This window comes from Oncorhynchus keta, chromosome 4 (assembly GCF_023373465.1).
Source record: "Oncorhynchus keta strain PuntledgeMale-10-30-2019 chromosome 4, Oket_V2, whole genome shotgun sequence".
Taxonomy (NCBI): domain Eukaryota; kingdom Metazoa; phylum Chordata; class Actinopteri; order Salmoniformes; family Salmonidae; genus Oncorhynchus; species Oncorhynchus keta.
The window spans coordinates 77,237,072-77,256,015 of record NC_068424.1 but is presented as its reverse complement, the minus strand read 5'-3'; the positions used below and the strand labels follow the sequence as shown (position 1 = coordinate 77,256,015).

At 49.7% G+C, this 18,944-nt stretch overlaps 1 long non-coding RNA gene across 5 annotated transcripts in view; it reads left to right on the top strand.

Annotated features, from left to right (window-relative positions):
* Positions 1–502: 502 nt before the first annotated feature.
* LOC127928813 (uncharacterized) overlaps positions 503–18,944 on the top strand; it is a 34,044-nt gene continuing 15,602 nt past the window's right edge. For 2 of the 5 annotated variants that reach the window (XR_008132314.1, XR_008132303.1), the window contains exons 1-4: positions 503–656; positions 15,085–15,199; positions 15,381–15,458; positions 15,795–16,034. This is a non-coding gene — a long non-coding RNA (uncharacterized LOC127928813). The remainder of the gene's footprint in view (positions 657–15,084; positions 15,200–15,380; positions 15,459–15,794; positions 16,035–18,944) is intronic. The other 3 variants (XR_008132341.1, XR_008132324.1, XR_008132335.1) reach the window with 3 other exon arrangements.

Below are 18,944 nucleotides of genomic sequence, written 5' to 3'. Positions count from 1 at the left end.
TCCTTTGACCTCATGGCTTGGTTTTTGCTCTAACATGCACTGTTCAAGTGTGGGACCTTATATATACTGTACAGGTGTGTGCCTTTCCAAATCATGTCCAATAAATTGAATTTACTATGTTTCTACAATCAAGTTGTAGAAACATCTCAAGGATGATCAATGGAAACAGGATGCGCCTGAGCTCAATTTCGAGTCTCATAGCAAAGTGTCTGAAAACTTATGTAAATAAGGTATCAGTTTTGTATTTTTTTTAATAAATGTGCAATTTTTTGGGGGGGTTGTTGATTTTTCATAATGGGGTATTGTGTGTAGATTTTTGAGAAAAAAATGTATCATCAATTTTAAAATGAGGCTGTGTGATGGATCTGTGTGTCTGTGTATGGACTGTATATTCCTGCTCGTTGGGGACATCTGCTGGCCAGGAGAGAGGATAGCCCGGAATGATAAGGACCTAATTATACACACCTGAATTGAATTAGCTTGGTGTTTGGGTGGCGGCTGATTTTACCTGGCCCTCCAACACTGGGAGGGATATCGAACCCAACTGGACAGGAACCTATCTGATGTTACTTGGCCGTAGACCTGATCCAAGTAAGGACAATCACTCTCGTCAGTTGTTGGCCAGACCGGCCCCCACTGACCGCTACAGCTGTAACGTAAGTCATTTAGTAAAAAGTCAGGGTGTCTGAATACTTTCCGTATGCACTGTATAGGGAACAGGGAGCTATTTGGGATGTAATCAATGTCTCTGTATGTGGCCCATTATTTTCACTATCAGTAGATTGATATGTTTGTTATTTTTCTGAATTTTCTCACCAGGATATAAATATCTTTAGCTAAACATGAACTAACTACAATATTCACTAAACTGGAAAATTAATTATGAATTAATTCTACTAATGCGCTGACCAGTGTGTTGTAGTTCTAACAGTAACACCCCTGTGTTCTACAGTGAACTGAAACAAACTGTCCTCAGACAAAACAAGAAACCATGCAATGTTCTTCACTGTTCCTCCTGTATAAACACCTTCTGTTAATACCTGAGCACCAAACACTGACTATCCATCTATTGTAGAGTCTAGCAGAGCTACAGCCGGCAACAGAGTACCCATGGCTTAGGGAAGTGTCCCAAATGGAACCTTATTGTCTACAGGCCCCGGTTGAAAGTAGTGCACTATATAGGAAACAGGGTTCCATTTGGAACACAGCCTAGGTGACAGGTGATTAATCACTGTGCTTTGTACACCGGTACCGTATCCTATTATCATCCTTCCACTGTATCAGGTAAAAGACGTGTCCCAAATAGTACCCTATTCTCTATGTAGTGCACTGCTTTTAACCACTATGTAGGGAATAGGGTGCCACTTGAGATACAATCATAGCTATTAGCAGGTGAAGGCTTGCTCCGGAGGCTGTAGAGACTGTAGAGGATGGGAGCTAGCTGGTGAAGGCTTGCTCCGGAGGCTGTAGAGACTGTAGAGGATGGGAGCTAGCTGGTGAAGGCTTGCTCCGGAGGCTGTAGAGACTGTAGAGGATGGGAGCTAGCTGGTGAAGGCTTGCTCCGGAGGCTGTAGAGGATGGGAGCTAGCTGGTGAAGGCTTGCTCCGGAGGCTGTAGAGACTGTAGAGGATGGGAGCTAGCTGGTGAAGGCTTGCTCCGGAGGCTGTAGAGACTGTAGAGGATGGGAGCTAGCTGGTGAAGGCTTGCTCCGGAGGCTGTAGAGACTGTAGAGGATGGGAGCTAGCTGGTGAAGGCTTGCTCCGGAGGCTGTAGAGACTGTAGAGGATGGGAGCTAGCTGGTGAAGGCTTGCTCCGGAGGCTGTAGAGACTGTAGAGGATGGGAGCTAGCTGGTGAAGGCTTGCTCCGGAGGCTGTAGAGACTGTAGAGGATGGGAGCTAGCTGGTGAAGGCTTGCTCCGGAGGCTGTAGAGACTGTAGAGGATGGGAGCTAGCTGGTGAAGGCTTGCTCCGGAGGCTGTAGAGACTGTAGAGGATGGGAGCTAGCTGGTGAAGGCTTGCTCCGGAGGCTGTAGAGACTGTAGAGGATGGGAGCTAGCTGGTGAAGGCTTGCTCCGGAGGCTGTAGAGACTGTAGAGGATGGGAGCTAGCTGGTGAAGGCTTGCTCCGGAGGCTGTAGAGACTGTAGAGGATGGGAGCTAGCTGGTGAAGGCTTGCTCCGGAGGCTGTAGAGACTGTAGAGGATGGGAGCTAGCTGGTGAAGGCTTGCTCCGGAGGCTGTAGAGTCTGTAGAGGATGGGAGCTAGCTGGTGAAGGCTTGCTCCGGAGGCTGTCGAGACTGTAGAGGATGGGAGCTAGCTGGTGAAGGCTTGCTCCGGAGGCTGTAGAGACTGTAGAGGATGGGAGCTAGCTGGTGAAGGCTTGCTCCGGAGGCTGTAGAGGATGGGAGCTAGCTGGTGAAGGCTTGCTCCGGAGGCTGTAGAGACTGTAGAGGATGGGAGCTAGCTGGTGAAGGCTTGCTCCGGAGGCTGTAGAGACTGTAGAGGATGGGAGCTAGCTGGTGAAGGCTTGCTCCGGAGGCTGTAGAGACTGTAGAGGATGGGAGCTAGCTGGTGAAGGCTTGCTCCGGAGGCTGTAGAGGATGGGAGCTAGCTGGTGAAGGCTTGCTCCGGAGGCTGTAGAGACTGTAGAGGATGGGAGCTAGCTGGTGAAGGCTTGCTCCGGAGGCTGTAGAGACTGTAGAGGATGGGAGCTAGCTGGTGAAGGCTTGCTCCGGAGGCTGTAGAGACTGTAGAGGATGGGAGCTAGCTGGTGAAGGCTTGCTCCGGAGGCTGTAGAGACTGTAGAGGATGGGAGCTAGCTGGTGAAGGCTTGCTCCGGAGGCTGTAGAGGATGGGAGCTAGCTGGTGAAGGCTTGCTCCGGAGGCTGTAGAGACTGTAGAGGATGGGAGCTAGCTGGTGAAGGCTTGCTCCGGAGGCTGTAGAGACTGTAGAGGATGGGAGCTAGCTGGTGAAGGCTTGCTCCGGAGGCTGTAGAGACTGTAGAGGATGGGAGCTAGCTGGTGAAGGCTTGCTCCGGAGGCTGTAGAGACTGTAGAGGATGGGAGCTAGCTGGTGAAGGCTTGCTCCGGAGGCTGTAGAGGATGGGAGCTAGCTGGTGAAGGCTTGCTCCGGAGGCTGTAGAGACTGTAGAGGATGGGAGCTAGCTGGTGAAGGCTTGCTCCGGAGGCTGTAGAGACTGTAGAGGATGGGAGCTAGCTGGTGAAGGCTTGCTCCGGAGGCTGTAGAGACTGTAGAGGATGGGAGCTAGCTGGTGAAGGCTTGCTCCGGAGGCTGTAGAGACTGTAGAGGATGGGAGCTAGCTGGTGAAGGCTTGCTCCGGAGGCTGTAGAGACTGTAGAGGATGGGAGCTAGCTGGTGAAGGCTTGCTCCGGAGGCTGTAGAGACTGTAGAGCACATATGTCAGAGTCAAGGCCCGCGGGCCACATCCGGCCCGCGAGAAGGTTTTTTACGGCCCCTGGGATGATCTTGATTTATTATTAGAACCGGCCCGCAGACCGCAGCAAGCCGGCAGCCCGCAGATCTTTTACACGCACCAATACTACATTTCCCACAATGCAACGGTGACGCACCGAGCAGTAGGCTGCTTCATTTCAATATTTATTGGCACAGCAGTTGTCAGCATCACAGTAAAATTAACTTTCAGATACCCATCAAAAATGGCAAAACGGAAGGTGGACACTGAGAACCGGGGTTTCAAACAAGGTGGGAGTCGGAGTATTTGTTCACGGACATGGAACAAAGGCTACAAAAGGCAGAGGAATTAAAACGAGGCCTCAAATCTCGACAGGCTCTGTTCAAAAAGCCAAATCACAAGGCCAGGCTGCTGTCAAGGCCAGTTTTATTTTGGCAGAAGAGATCGCTAAATCAGCCCGGCCATTTACGGAGGGGGATTTCATCAAAAACTGCATGATTAAAGTTTGTGACGAAGTTTGCCCAGAAAAAAGGCAACTCTTTTTAAATGTGAGTCTGAGCAGAAACACCATTGCCGAGAGAGTAGACCAGTTGTCCATCAATCTAAAAGAGCAGCTTGTGAAAAAGGGAAAAGATTTCATTGCATATTCCTTGGCTGTGGATGAGAGCACCGACATTTCTGACATTGCCCAGTTGTCAATTTTCATCCGCGGAGTGGACTCCAGCCTAAGCGTGACAGAGGAGTTTTTGGCTTTACGTCCTATGCATGGCACAACTACGGGGCATGATTTGTATGAAGAGGTGTCAAGATGTGTAAATGAGATGGAGCTGCCTTGGGAAAAACTCGTGGGTTTGACAACCGACGGAGCACCTGCGATGTGTGGACACAGGAGCGGACTGGTGGCGAAGATACGGGAAAAGATGCAAGAGGAAAACGCGACAGGTGAGCTGACAGCTTATCATTGTATCATACACCAGGAAGCGTTGTGCGGTAAAGCCTTGAAAATGGAGCATGTAATGAGCATCATCACGCGCACAGTTAACTTTATCAGAGCCAAAGGTTTGAATCACCGCCAGTTCAAGGCATTTCTGACGGAGTTAGAAACGGAGCATGGTGATTTGCCTTATCACACAGAGGTGCGATGGCTAAGCCAGGGAAAGGTGCTTCAAAGATGTTTCGAGCTTCGTGAGGAGATTTGTCTGTTCTTGGACAGCAAAGGGAAAGACACAACACAACTCCGAGACGAAATGTTTCTGTGTGAAATGGCTTTTCTGTGTGACATTACGAGTCATCTGAATGCAATGAACTTGCAGCTGCAGGGTCGGGATCGTGTCATCTCTGATATGTACAGTACAGTGAAGGCATTTAAAACCAAACTGACTCTGTGGGAGACGCAGATGCGGAAAGAAAATTTGAGCCACTTTCCCAGCTGCCAGACCATGAAAGAGAAGCTCTCTACCAGTGTGTTCCCGAGCGCACAGTTGGCTGATAAAATAGGTATGCTTGCCGCTGACTTTCGACGCCGATTTGCTGACTTTGAAGCACAAAAAGCAGGTTGGAACTGCTCGGTAACCCATTTGCTGTTGACGTGGAAAGCTCACCACCAAACCTCCAAATGGAGTTGATTGACCTCCAATGCAATGATGCACTGAGGGCAAAATATGCGGCAGTGGGTGCTGCGGAGTTCGCCCGTTTCCTCCCCGACACAATGCCCCAGCTGCGCATCCAGGCTGCTCAAACGTTGTCTATGTTTGGCAGCACATACCTGTGTGAACAACTGTTTTCTTTGATGAACTTGAACAAAACATCACACAGAAGTCGACTTACTGCTGAACACCTCCACTCAATTCTGAGGATTTCCTCAGCTCAGAGCCTTACCCCGAACATTGATGAACTTGTGGAAAAGATGGGACACCACCAAGTATCACCCTCAACCTCAAACAAGTGAACATTACTGTGCAATCACATATTTAGAGTTTTTACTCAGTTCAAGTTTAAAAGTTAAAGTTTAATATTTGTTTTCACTGCATGTTACTTCTCCTTAAACAAAGTGTTGTTTTTGATTAATAGATTTTTGCACTTTATTTTATTGTATTTCAATCCAATTATATTTTAAAAATATTTCAGTTGAGTGGATGATAGAAAATTGCTATTATTGTTTTTTTCTTTGAAGTAAATTTAGCCCACTTTTGCTAAAATAGAAAATATAGGCTACTGATGGTGCCTTGAATACCGGTTTCTTTCATTTAATGTTCATGTTATGGGGATTTTTATATAAAGGAAATTTGTCTTTTGTGTCTGTTGAAAATTAAAGATTACTGACAGAGCCATAAGAAAATATTGCTTTATTTATCTGATCATATTGGAATATATTTGTTAGGTTTTCAGTAGGTTCAATTAGGTTCACTAGACTATATGCGTCATTTAAAAATTTTTCAATGAACATTCGAACAGTCCGGCCCTCGGCTTGTAGCTAAATTTTTTATTTGGCCCTCCGTCCATTTGACTTTGACACCCCTGCTGTAGAGGATGGGAGCTAGCTGGTGAAGGCTTGCTCCGGAGGCTGTAGAGACTGTAGAGGATGGGAGCTAGCTGGTGAAGGCTTGCTCCGGAGGCTGTAGAGACTGTAGAGGATGGGAGCTAGCTGGTGAAGGCTTGCTCCGGAGGCTGTAGAGACTGTAGAGGATGGGAGCTAGCTGGTGAAGGCTTGCTCCGGAGGCTGTAGAGACTGTAGAGGATGGGAGCTAGCTGGTGAAGGCTTGCTCCGGAGGCTGTAGAGGATGGGAGCTAGCTGGTGAAGGCTTGCTCCGGAGGCTGTAGAGACTGTAGAGGATGGGAGCTAGCTGGTGAAGGCTTGCTCCGGAGGCTGTAGAGACTGTAGAGGATGGGAGCTAGCTGGTGAAGGCTTGCTCCGGAGGCTGTAGAGACTGTAGAGGATGGGAGCTAGCTGGTGAAGGCTTGCTCCGGAGGCTGTAGAGACTGTAGAGGATGGGAGCTAGCTGGTGAAGGCTTGCTCCGGAGGCTGTAGAGACTGTAGAGGATGGGAGCTAGCTGGTGAAGGCTTGCTCCGGAGGCTGTAGAGACTGTAGAGGATGGGAGCTAGCTGGTGAAGGCTTGCTCCGGAGGCTGTAGAGACTGTAGAGGATGGGAGCTAGCTGGTGAAGGCTTGCTCCGGAGGCTGTAGAGACTGTAGAGGATGGGAGCTAGCTGGTGAAGGCTTGCTCCGGAGGCTGTAGAGACTGTAGAGGATGGGAGCTAGCTGGTGAAGGCTTGCTCCGGAGGCTGTAGAGACTGTAGAGGATGGGAGCTAGCTGGTGAAGGCTTGCTCCGGAGGCTGTAGAGACTGTAGAGGATGGGAGCTAGCTGGTGAAGGCTTGCTCCGGAGGCTGTAGAGACTGTAGAGGATGGGAGCTAGCTGGTGAAGGCTTTCTCCGGAGGCTGTAGAGACTGTAGAGGATGGGAGCTAGCTGGTGAAGGCTTGCTCCGGAGACTGTAGAGGATGGGAGCTAGCTGGTGAAGGCTTGCTCCGGAGGCTGTAGAGGATGGGAGCTAGCTGGTGAAGGTTTGCTCCGGAGGCTGCAGAGACTGTAGAGGATGGGAGCTAGCTGGTGAAGGCTTGCTCCGGAGGCTGTAGAGACTGTAGAGGATGGGAGCTAGCTGGTGAAGGCTTGCTCCGGAGGCTGTAGAGACTGTAGAGGATGGGAGCTAGCTGGTGAAGGCTTGCTCCGGAGGCTGTAGAGACTGTAGAGGATGGGAGCTAGCTGGTGAAGGCTTGCTCCGGAGGCTGTAGAGGATGGGAGCTAGCTGGTGAAGGCTTGCTCCGGAGGCTGTAGAGACTGTAGAGGATGGGAGCTAGCTGGTGAAGGCTTGCTCCGGAGGCTGTAGAGACTGTAGAGGATGGGAGCTAGCTGGTGAAGGCTTGCTCCGGAGGCTGTAGAGACTGTAGAGGATGGGAGCTAGCTGGTGAAGGCTTGCTCCGGAGGCTGTAGAGACTGTAGAGGATGGGAGCTAGCTGGTGAAGGCTTGCTCCGGAGGCTGTAGAGACTGTAGAGGATGGGAGCTAGCTGGTGAAGGCTTGCTCCGGAGGCTGTAGAGGATGGGAGCTAGCTGGTGAAGGCTTGCTCCGGAGGCTGTAGAGACTGTAGAGGATGGGAGCTAGCTGGTGAAGGCTTGCTCCGGAGGCTGTAGAGACTGTAGAGGATGGGAGCTAGCTGGTGAAGGCTTGCTCCGGAGGCTGTAGAGACTGTAGAGGATGGGAGCTAGCTGGTGAAGGCTTGCTCCGGAGGCTGTAGAGGATGGGAGCTAGCTGGTGAAGGCTTGCTCCGGAGGCTGTAGAGACTGTAGAGGATGGGAGCTAGCTGGTGAAGGCTTGCTCCGGAGGCTGTAGAGACTGTAGAGGATGGGAGCTAGCTGGTGAAGGCTTGCTCCGGAGGCTGTAGAGACTGTAGAGGATGGGAGCTAGCTGGTGATGGCTTGCTCCGGAGGCTGTAGAGACTGTAGAGGATGGGAGCTAGCTGGTGAAGGCTTGCTCCGGAGGCTGTAGAGACTGTAGAGGATGGGAGCTAGCTGGTGAAGGCTTGTTCCGGAGGCTGTAGAGACTGTAGAGGATGGGAGCTAGCTGGTGAAGGCTTGCTCCGGAGGCTGTAGAGACTGTAGAGGATGGGAGCTAGCTGGTGAAGGCTTGCTCCGGAGGCTGTAGAGACTGTAGAGGATGGGAGCTAGCTGGTGAAGGCTTGCTCCGGAGGCTGTAGAGACTGTAGAGGATGGGAGCTAGCTGGTGAAGGCTTGCTCCGGAGGCTGTAGAGACTGTAGAGGATGGGAGCTAGCTGGTGAAGGCTTGCTCCGGAGGCTGTAGAGACTGTAGAGGATGGGAGCTAGCTGGTGAAGGCTTGCTCCGGAGGCTGTAGAGGATGGGAGCTAGCTGGTGAAGGCTTGCTCCGGAGGCTGTAGAGACTGTAGAGGATGGGAGCTAGCTGGTGAAGGCTTGCTCCGGAGGCTGTAGAGACTGTAGAGGATGGGAGCTAGCTGGTGAAGGCTTGCTCCGGAGGCTGTAGAGACTGTAGAGGATGGGAGCTAGCTGGTGAAGGCTTGCTCCGGAGGCTGTAGAGGATGGGAGCTAGCTGGTGAAGGCTTGCTCCGGAGGCTGTAGAGACTGTAGAGGATGGGAGCTAGCTGGTGAAGGCTTGCTCCGGAGGCTGTAGAGACTGTAGAGGATGGGAGCTAGCTGGTGAAGGCTTGCTCCGGAGGCTGTAGAGACTGTAGAGGATGGGAGCTAGCTGGTGAAGGCTTGCTCCGGAGGCTGTAGAGACTGTAGAGGATGGGAGCTAGCTGGTGAAGGCTTGCTCCGGAGGCTGTAGAGACTGTAGAGGATGGGAGCTAGCTGGTGAAGGCTTGCTCCGGAGGCTGTAGAGACTGTAGAGGATGGGAGCTAGCTGGTGAAGGCTTGCTCCGGAGGCTGTAGAGACTGTAGAGGATGGGAGCTAGCTGGTGAAGGCTTGCTCCGGAGGCTGTAGAGACTGTAGAGGATGGGAGCTAGCTGGTGAAGGCTTGCTCCGGAGGCTGTAGAGACTGTAGAGGATGGGAGCTAGCTGGTGAAGGCTTGCTCCGGAGGCTGTAGAGACTGTAGAGGATGGGAGCTAGCTGGTGAAGGCTTGCTCCGGAGGCTGTAGAGACTGTAGAGGATGGGAGCTAGCTGGTGAAGGCTTGCTCCGGAGGCTGTAGAGACTGTAGAGGATGGGAGCTAGCTGGTGAAGGCTTGCTCCGGAGGCTGTAGAGACTGTAGAGGATGGGAGCTAGCTGGTGAAGGCTTGCTCCGGAGGCTGTAGAGACTGTAGAGGATGGGAGCTAGCTGGTGAAGGCTTGCTCCGGAGGCTGTAGAGACTGTAGAGGATGGGAGCTAGCTGGTGAAGGCTTGCTCCAGAGGCTGTAGAGACTGTAGAGGATGGGAGCTAGCTGGTGAAGGCTTGCTCCGGAGGCTGTAGAGACTGTAGAGGATGGGAGCTAGCTGGTGAAGGCTTGCTCCGGAGGCTGTAGAGACTGTAGAGGATGGGAGCTAGCTGGTGAAGGCTTGCTCCGGAGGCTGTAGAGACTGTAGAGGATGGGAGCTAGCTGGTGAAGGCTTGCTCCGGAGGCTGTAGAGACTGTAGAGGATGGGAGCTAGCTGGTGAAGGCTTGCTCCGGAGGCTGTAGAGGATGGGAGCTAGCTGGTGAAGGCTTGCTCCGGAGGCTGTAGAGACTGTAGAGGATGGGAGCTAGCTGGTGAAGGCTTGCTCCGGAGGCTGTAGAGACTGTAGAGGATGGGAGCTAGCTGGTGAAGGCTTGCTCCGGAGGCTGTAGAGACTGTAGAGGATGGGAGCTAGCTGGTGAAGGCTTGCTCCGGAGGCTGTAGAGACTGTAGAGGATGGGAGCTAGCTGGTGAAGGCTTGCTCCGGAGGCTGTAGAGACTGTAGAGGATGGGAGCTAGCTGGTGAAGGCTTGCTCCGGAGGCTGTAGAGACTGTAGAGGATGGGAGCTAGCTGGTGAAGGTGAGGGTGGATGTCCATCAGAGGACTGTCACTTTAAATTGAAGGAAGTGGAGAAAGGTTCATTGTCATGGAATAAATGGGACGGTAGGCTACCTGTCCTGTTCTATTCACTCCATTACAGCCATAATTACCCTCAGCTGTCCTCCCTTTACCAGCCTCCACTGGTGTGTGTGTGTCTGTGTGTGTGTGATCTGTTGATTAACAGGCTCACCTGAACAGAGCCTGCCTGGCTCCAATCCTGTGAGTCAATACATGGGCAGAAAAATCTAATCAGCATAATACAAAAATCCCTGTCAAAATCTCTCTGTTTTTATGGGCTCTACACACTCTGTACAAACGGAGTGGCAGAGCATAGTTCTATATACTGTTGTGCCTCTGAATCTCTAGAAGGGACCATATATATACGACACTCCGATTGCATAGAGTGTGGCAGGCTTAATAAGATGGAGATACCAGTTGTTTTGCATGGGCTGTGTCTTGATCCATCGCATTCGCTGATGTTGGCCTTCCTCATCTGTGCTGGAAGGTGGCAAAGCTACAGCAGTGCCTGTCAGACCAGGAAACATCCCGGAAATCGGTCTGTAGTATCCGACTGGTTTGGGCTACAAACTAATAAGACCCCACCATTGAAAGTTGAGACTCTCACTACTTTTAAAAAATGTACCTTTATTTAACTAAGTCAGTTTAAGAAAAAAAAAATCAAATTTTCAATGGGGGCCTAGGAACATTGTGTTAACTGCCTTGTTCAGGGAAGAACAACATATTTTTTACCTTGTCAGCACAGGGATATGATCTTACAACTTTTTGGTTACTAGTCCAACACTCTAACCACTAGGCTACCTGGGCTACTTAACACATATATGACACGCAAAATATTCACAAGACTTGTCTGAAGGTAACCTGGTAAGAGCAAAAAATAAAATAAGGAAGTATGGAAGTACTTTAGTGCCAACAAAGAAGGGGTTAAATATGGGTTTGTCACGGCTGACTAGGTGTGTAGGTAGGAATCAGGTGCAGAGAGCAGAGAGTTCCAGGGGGAAAAAATCACTTTATTCCGGCACAAAAATGGCAATGCCCGGTGTGAACACAGGGGCCTCACTGCGGTGCTGGTCAGCGCTCTTCTTCTGCCGTCCCCCAGCCACAGATTTCCAGGTGTCCTTTGAGCGCTGCACCAATTCCTCCACCGCAGGAGCCTCGGTCTGGCTCTGATGCCATGGGGCCAGGACCAGCTGGTAGCCCAACACACACTGGAAGGGAGACATGTTGAGGAGTGGCGGAGGGAGTTCTGAGCGAGCTCTGCCCAAGGAACATACCTCGCCCACTCACCTGGCCGGTCCCGGCAATACGACCGCAGAAACCTGCCCACATCCTGGTTTACTCGCTTCACCTGCCCATTACTCTCGGGGTGGAAACCTGAGGTCAAGCTGACCGAGACCCCCAGCCTTTCCATAAACGCCCTCCAAACTCTGGACGTGAGCTGGGGACCCCGATCAGAGACGATGTCCTCAGGCACCCCGTAGTGCCGGAAAACATGGCTAAACAGAGCCTCCGCAGTCTGCAGGGCCGTAGGGAGACCGGGCAACGGGATGAGATGGCAGGACTTAGAAAACCGATCCAGAACGACCAGGATCGTGTTACTTCCCTGGGACGGGGGAAGGTCGGTGAGGAAGTCCACCGACAAGTGTGACCACGGCCGTTGTGGAACGGGGAGGGGTTGTAACTTCCCTCTAGGCAGGTATCGAGGAGCCTTGCTCTGAGCGCACACCGAGCAGGAGGAGACATAAAACCTCACGCCAACATGGGCCACCAGTATCTCCCCCTAAGACTCCGCACTGTCCTCTCGATACCAGGATGACCCGAGGAGCATAGAGTATGAGCCCAACGGATTAACCTGTCACGGACACCCTGCGGCACGTACTGTGCCCCTGCTGGACACTGAGGGGGGCAGGCTCCAACCGTGATGCACTCTCTATCTCCGCGTCCACCTCCCATACCACCGGTGCCATGAGACATGAAGGTGGAAGGATGAAGGTCGGCTCAATGGACTGCTCCTCGGTATCATATAGGCAGGAAAGCGCGCCGGCTTTAGTGTTTTGGGAGCCTGGCCGGTACGAGAAGGTGAAGTGGACCCGGGTAAAGAACATGGCCCATCTAGCCTGACGTGGATTCAGACTCCTCGCTGCCCGGATATACTCGAGATTACGATGGTCAGTCCAGATGAGAAATGGGTGCTTAGCCAATTTCTCCACACCTTCAAAGCCTTAACTACAGCTAACAACTCCCTCCCTGTCCCCCACGTCATAGTTTTGCTCCGCCGGACCGAGCTTCTTCGAAAAAAAGGCACAAAGGCAGAGCTTTGGTGGCGCGCCCGAGCGCTGGGACAGCACGGCCCCTACCCCAGCCTCGGATGCGTCCACCTCCACTATGAACGCTAAAGAGGGGTCACTGGCGCATCCTTCAGAGGACTGAAAGCTCTGCCCGCCTCTGCTGACCAGCGCAAGGCAAGCGCGCCGGTCCTCCCTTCAGCAGTGAGGTAATGGGAGCAGCCACCTGACCAAAACCCAGGATAAACCCTAGGTAGTAATTGGCAAACCCTAAAAACCGCTGCACCTCTTTTACCGTGGTCAAAGTCGGCCAAATACGCATGGCTGCAATGCGGTCACACTCCATCACCACCCCGGAGGTGGAAATGCGATAACCCAGGAAGGAAACGGCTTGTTTGGAGAACACACATTTCTCAGCCTTGACATACAGGTCATGCTCCAGCAGTCGCCCAAGTACCTTACGCACCAGAGACATGTGCACAGCGTATGTGGCAGAATAGATCAGGATGTTATCGATGTACACTACCACTCCCTTCCCGTGCAGGTCTCGGAGAATCTCGTCTACGAAAGATTGGAAGACGGCTGGAGCATTCTTCAACCCATATGGCATGACGAGGTACTCAAAATGGCCCGATGTTTTGGGTATGCGATTTTTCCACTCATCACCTCCCCGTATACGGATACACACGAGGTTATACGCACTCCTCAGGTCCAGGTTTGTGAAGAAACGCGCCCCGTGAAATGATTCCACTGTCGTAGCGATGAGAGGTAGTGGGTAACTAAACCCCACTGTGATTGAATTTAGACCTCTATAATCAATACACGGACGCAGACCTCCCTCATTCTTCTTCACAAAAAAGAAGCTTGAGGAGACGGGTGACGTGGAGGGCCGGATGTACCCCTACCCGGGAGATTCAGTGACATATGTCTCCATAGCCACTGTCTCCTCCTGGGACAATGGGTACACGTGACTCAAGTGCAGCGTTCTCCAGTAGGTTTATTGCGCAGTCCCCTCGACAATGGGGTGGTAATTGGGTCGCCTTCTTCTTACAGAAGGCGATAGCCAAATCGGCATATTCAGAGGGAATGCGCACAGTGGAAACCTGGTCTGGACTCTCGCACCTACGGAAACTCCTATACACCTGCCTGAACACTCCTCTGACCACCCTCGAAGAGCCCCTTGTCTCCATGAAATCACCAGGTTGTGATGAGCTAGCCAAAGAATTCCCAGCACCACTGGAAAAGCAGGTGAATCGATAAGGAACAGACTAATCCGCTCCTTATGACCCCCCTGCGTTACCATGTCCAGTGGCACTGTGGCCTCCCTGACCAGCCTTGACCCTAATGGTCGGCAATCTAAGGAGTGCACAGGGAAAGGTTGGTTTAACGACACCAGGGGAATCCCTAGCCTTAGCGCGAGCCCATAATCCATGAAGTTCCCAGCTGCGCCTGAATCGACTAGCGCCTTATGCTGTAGAGAGGGAGAAAACCCAGGGAAAGATGTTAGCACAAAAACATGGCCGACAGGAAGCTCTGGATGAGTCTGGTGCGGACTCACCTGGGGTGAACGAGTAGTGCTCCGCCTGCCCTCCCGACTCCCAGACGAGCTCCTCCAGCACTGGTCGGCGGTGTGTCCTCGCCGACCACAACTGGTGCCGGAGGAAACTCCTCCTCCGGTCCCCCTCAATGCAGCCCCTTCTAACTCCATGGGGGTGGGAGCAGGAGGGCCTGGGGGTGGAATCAACAGGGCCCGTTCCGGACTCCCGCAGGCAGCCAGCAGGTTGTCCAGACGACTGGACCTGTCGATCAGTTCATCCAATGAGATGGTGGTGTCCCGACATGCTAACTCCCTGCGGACATCCTCCCTCAGGCTACAACAGAAGTGGTCCATCAAAGCCCTGTCGTTCCACACCGCTCCTGCGGCCAAAGTCCGGAACTCCAGAGCAAAGTCGTGCACTCCGTTCACCCGCAACTCGGCCCTCCGGTGGGTGATCGAACAGCCCGAAATGGGCGGGTGAACTCGGGGTAGTGATCCCTCGCCGAGTCTGGGCCATTCCACACTGCGTTGGCCCACTCCAGGGCTCGCCCCGTCAGACAGGAGACGAGGACGCTCACGCTCTCCTACACTTTATTCCGGCACAAAAATGGTAATGCCCAAAACACAGGGCTCAAAACACTGACCAACCCAAAACACAGGGCCCAAAACACTGACCAACCCAAAACACAGGGCCCAAAACACTGACCAACCCAAAACACAGGGCCCAAAACACTGACCAACCCAAAACACAGGGCCCAAAACACAGGGCTCAAAACACTGACCAACCCAAAACACAGGGCCCAAAACACAGGGCTCAAAACACTGACCAACCCAAAACACAGGGCCCAAAACAATGACCAACCCAAAACACAGGGCTCAAAACACTGACCAACCCAAAACACAGGGCTCACAGGGCTCACACTGGGTAACATGGTCCGGAGCACAACAACACCTGACCATTCACGACACAAACGTGAATACCAAATAATCCCGCACAGCAAAGGGCGGGTTTCACACGCTCAAATAGAGAAGCAAATCAAGAAGTCACAGATCGGAACAGGTGCAACTAATAAGACAAAACTAACAGAAAAGGGCAAAGGGATCGGTGGCGGGCCCTTAGGCCAGGATTTAACTGGGTTTAAGCCTGCTTTACACCATAGCAATCCTGACTTTAATCCAGCAATCTTCACAGCATGGTAATCCTGACTTTAACCCGTTGCTCTTCACAGCAAGGTAATCCTGACTTTAACCCGTCGCTCTTTACAGCAAGGTAATCCTGATTTTAACCCGTCAATCTTCACAGCAAGGTAATCCTGACTTGAACCCGTCAATCTTCACAGCATGGTAATCCTGACTTTTACCCGTCGCTCTTTACAGCAAGGTAATCCTGACTTTAACCTATCGCTCTTTACAGCAAGGTAATCCTAACTTTAACCTATCGCTCTTTACAGCAAGGTAATCCTGACTTTAACCTATCGCTCTTTACAGCAAGGTAATCCTGATTTTAACCCATCGCTCTTTACAGCAAGGTAATTCTGACTTTAACCCATCGCTCTTTACAGCAAGGTAATCCTGACTTGAACCCGTCAATCTTCACAGCAAGGTAATCCTGACTTGAACCCGTCAATCTTCACAGCAAGGTAATCCTGATTTGAACCCGTCGCTCTTTACAGCAAGGTAATCCTGATTTGAACCCGTCGCTCTTTACAGCATGGTAATCCTGACTTTAACGATTATAATATGCATGAAAACAAGGCTGACAACTTTAAAATGGGAAGTAAAACCAAACTATTTGACATACTGTGTCCCTCTACTGAAGAGTCTCTGTAACTTGACTAAAGCACTTAACAACCCTGTCTCCCTGATACAATGCACCAGAGATTCTACTGTAGAAGATCCACAGTTTGAAAAACATTAATTTCAGTTTAGTCTCATCAATAAATAACTCTGACGTCTTTTGTGTTGTGACTGGACAGGGAACACGTTCCAGAACATCAGGGAACACGTTCCAGAACATCAGGGAACACGTTCCAGAACATCAGGGAACACGTTCCAGAACATCAGGGAACACGTTCCAGAACATCAGGGAACACGTTCCAGAACATCAGGGAACACGTTCCAGAACATCAGGGAACACGTTCCAGAACATCAAGGAGAAGCGTTCAAGCTATTGGCAGAGTAATTCTTCAAGAGGTTAAACACAAGTCCTAATGGCTGTGAGTAATTCTTTAAGAGGTTAAACACAAGTCCTAATGGCTGTGAGTAATTCTTCAAGAGGTTAAACACAAGTCCTAATGGCTGTGAGTAATTCTTCAAGAGGTTAAACACAAGTCCTAATGGCTGTGAGTAATTCTTCAAGGGGTTAAACACAAGTCCTAATGGCTGTGAGTAATTCTTCAAGAGGTTAAACACAAGTCCTAATGGCTGTGAGTAATTCTTCAAGAGGTTAAACACAAGTCCTAATGGCTGTGAGTAATTCTTCAAGAGGTTAAACACAAGTCCTAATGGCTGTGAGTAATTCTTCAAGAGGTTAAACACAAGTCCTAATGGCTGTGAGTAATTCTTCAAGAGGTTAAACACAAGTCCTAATGGCTGTGAGTAATTCTTTAAGAGGTAAAACTCTAGTCCTAATGGCTGTGAGTAATTCTTTAAGAGGTAAAACTCTAGTCCTTTCATTCTTGACTTCATAAGGAAAATGGTATCTGTTTTTGTTCAGAGATGAAACACACATTGAATTGACATGGTTGAATTCCCCCTGTCTATAATAAACCATAATAATCTCTTCAAGGTAATTTCTGAAAGAAAATTGAAGCCACTTATGGACATCAGGTATTTTCCAGTGATTAGAATAGCAAGGGTGTATAGACCTCAGCGTAACCATAGTGGGCAGCAGGTAGCTTAGAGGTTAAGAGCATTGGGCCAGTATCCGAAAGGTCGTTGGTTTGAATCCCTGAGCCAATTAGGTGAAAATATATGTCTATGCCCTTGAGCAAGGGACTTAACCTTAAATGTGCCTGTAAATCACTCTGGATAAGAGCGTCTGCTAAAAGTCTAAAAATGTAGAATCACAAGACTAATTAGATTCACCTAATGAAACCACACAGAGGACAAGTGCTATCATAGGTCGAAAAACAATCTTATCATAGTGCTTTATTCCTGTCTGTATCAAGCTATCAGTGGAACTCATCTCTGACAGACTTTGATTCTGGAATCGGAGCTTTGAAGATAAGGCATCCGTCATAGAACCACAGAACAGAGAGTACAGAACCTCCCCATAGAACCACAGAACAGAGAGTACAGAACCTCCCCATAGAACCACAGAACAGAGAGTACAGAACCTCCCCATAGAACCACAAAACAGAGAGTACAGAACCTCCCCATACAACCACAGAACAGAGAGTACAGAACCTCCCCAACACTCCATACTCTTAAACTCTTATTGCAAGTGAAAAATACCAGAAACATAATACAATATGAAATTAATTTGAAATAAATTATCATCTAGTCTTAGCTATTGGGCAATTAAGTCTGCACTAATTGGGGACTGGTATTCCTTTACGTTCCCAGAGGTTGGTTCAATTTATTCATTTTTTAATAGGATAGAGGGGAACTCTGAACTATAGCCTAGTGTCCAGGGACTAGGAGACTTGAGGGGACTGTGGGGGAGCAGAGAGTCAGCTTGAGTTCCAAATGGCACCCTATTCCCTATACAGTGTACTACTTTTGACCAGGGCCCATAGAGCTCTGATCGAAATGAAGTGAACTGCATTAGATAAGGAATAGGGTACCATGTGGGATGCAGACTCAGAGTAGTCAGCGGCTCTGAAATAGCTGACATGGAAGTTGTGGTAGAGCTGAGATCAACACACTGGGTCTGCCGTATGCAGTATAGCAACAGTGTTAAAATAGAGTGTTTAGCAGTATAGCAACAGTGTTAAAATAGAGTGTTTAGCAGTATAGCAACAGTGTTAAAAGAGTGTTTAGCAGTATAGTCACAGTGTTAAATTAGAGTGTTTAGCAGTATAGCAACAGTGTTAAAATAGAGTGTTTAGCAGTATAGCCACAGTGTTAAAACAGAGTGTTTAGCTGTATAGTCACAGTGTTAAAATAGAGTGTTTAACTGCATCACTTTCACACACAGCCTGTGTCCCAAATTGCACCGCTGTGGTCAGTAGAGCACTATATAGGGAATATGGTGTCATTTGGGACACAAGCCCAGAGTATGAACCATACTGTAGGTCTATTGCTACGCTGCCTGTCAACCTGTCAATCTGATTGTTCTGGGGCTTCTGATAGTTGTGTGTTTAACTCCACCACTTTCACACAGGGCTAGGTTCAGTACAGTATAAAAGCTGAGTATGAGCCTAGTATTCTACTTTGGATTGTAATGGGTGTATGATTGGGGTTGTTGTTGAGAGGGGGATGCTAGCCCTTCTAGGAACCTTTTCAGGAATCAATCAATGTGAAGACAAAAGATTTACTCTTAAAATCAATCAATCAACGTGATTGCATTGCAAACAGTGTCATCTAATTTCAACTATATAAAAAAGCAACAAAGTAAAACACTATATTTGCTCTACAAATGAATCAAAAGTGGATGTTCTCACTATTAAATGAATAGTGAACCTGGTTTCCTATAATGAATGCTGCTCTAGGACTGTGTGTAATTGGCTTGTTATTGTAGAGAGTGATTGATGCGACTGGGCAACACACACCACATGTTCTGCATTCTAAATGTTTTTATTACATTTGTTTATTTCACCATTATTTAACCAGGTAGGCCAGTTGAGAACAAGTTCTCATTTACAGCTGCGACCTGGCTGCCACCCTCGTCCCTATAAAGTGAAGTTATTTTGATCACGGCACATAAGGGTAGCCTTGCCTTAGACATAATTAGTTGCTGGAGTCAATGCCTAACAGTCTTGTGGCACATTATTGCAATACAAAATATGTCCTCTCAAAGAATGTGACCTTGTTGCAATCTCCCCAACTCCAACTCAAAGAAAAACAGCCACAGTTATTATTAACTCTAAGAATAGATTATATCTATCTGGGCTCATCCTAATAGTGATCATAGATATGACTTTTTCCACCCCAGACTCCCAAGGTGCTGCATTGAGCTGCTG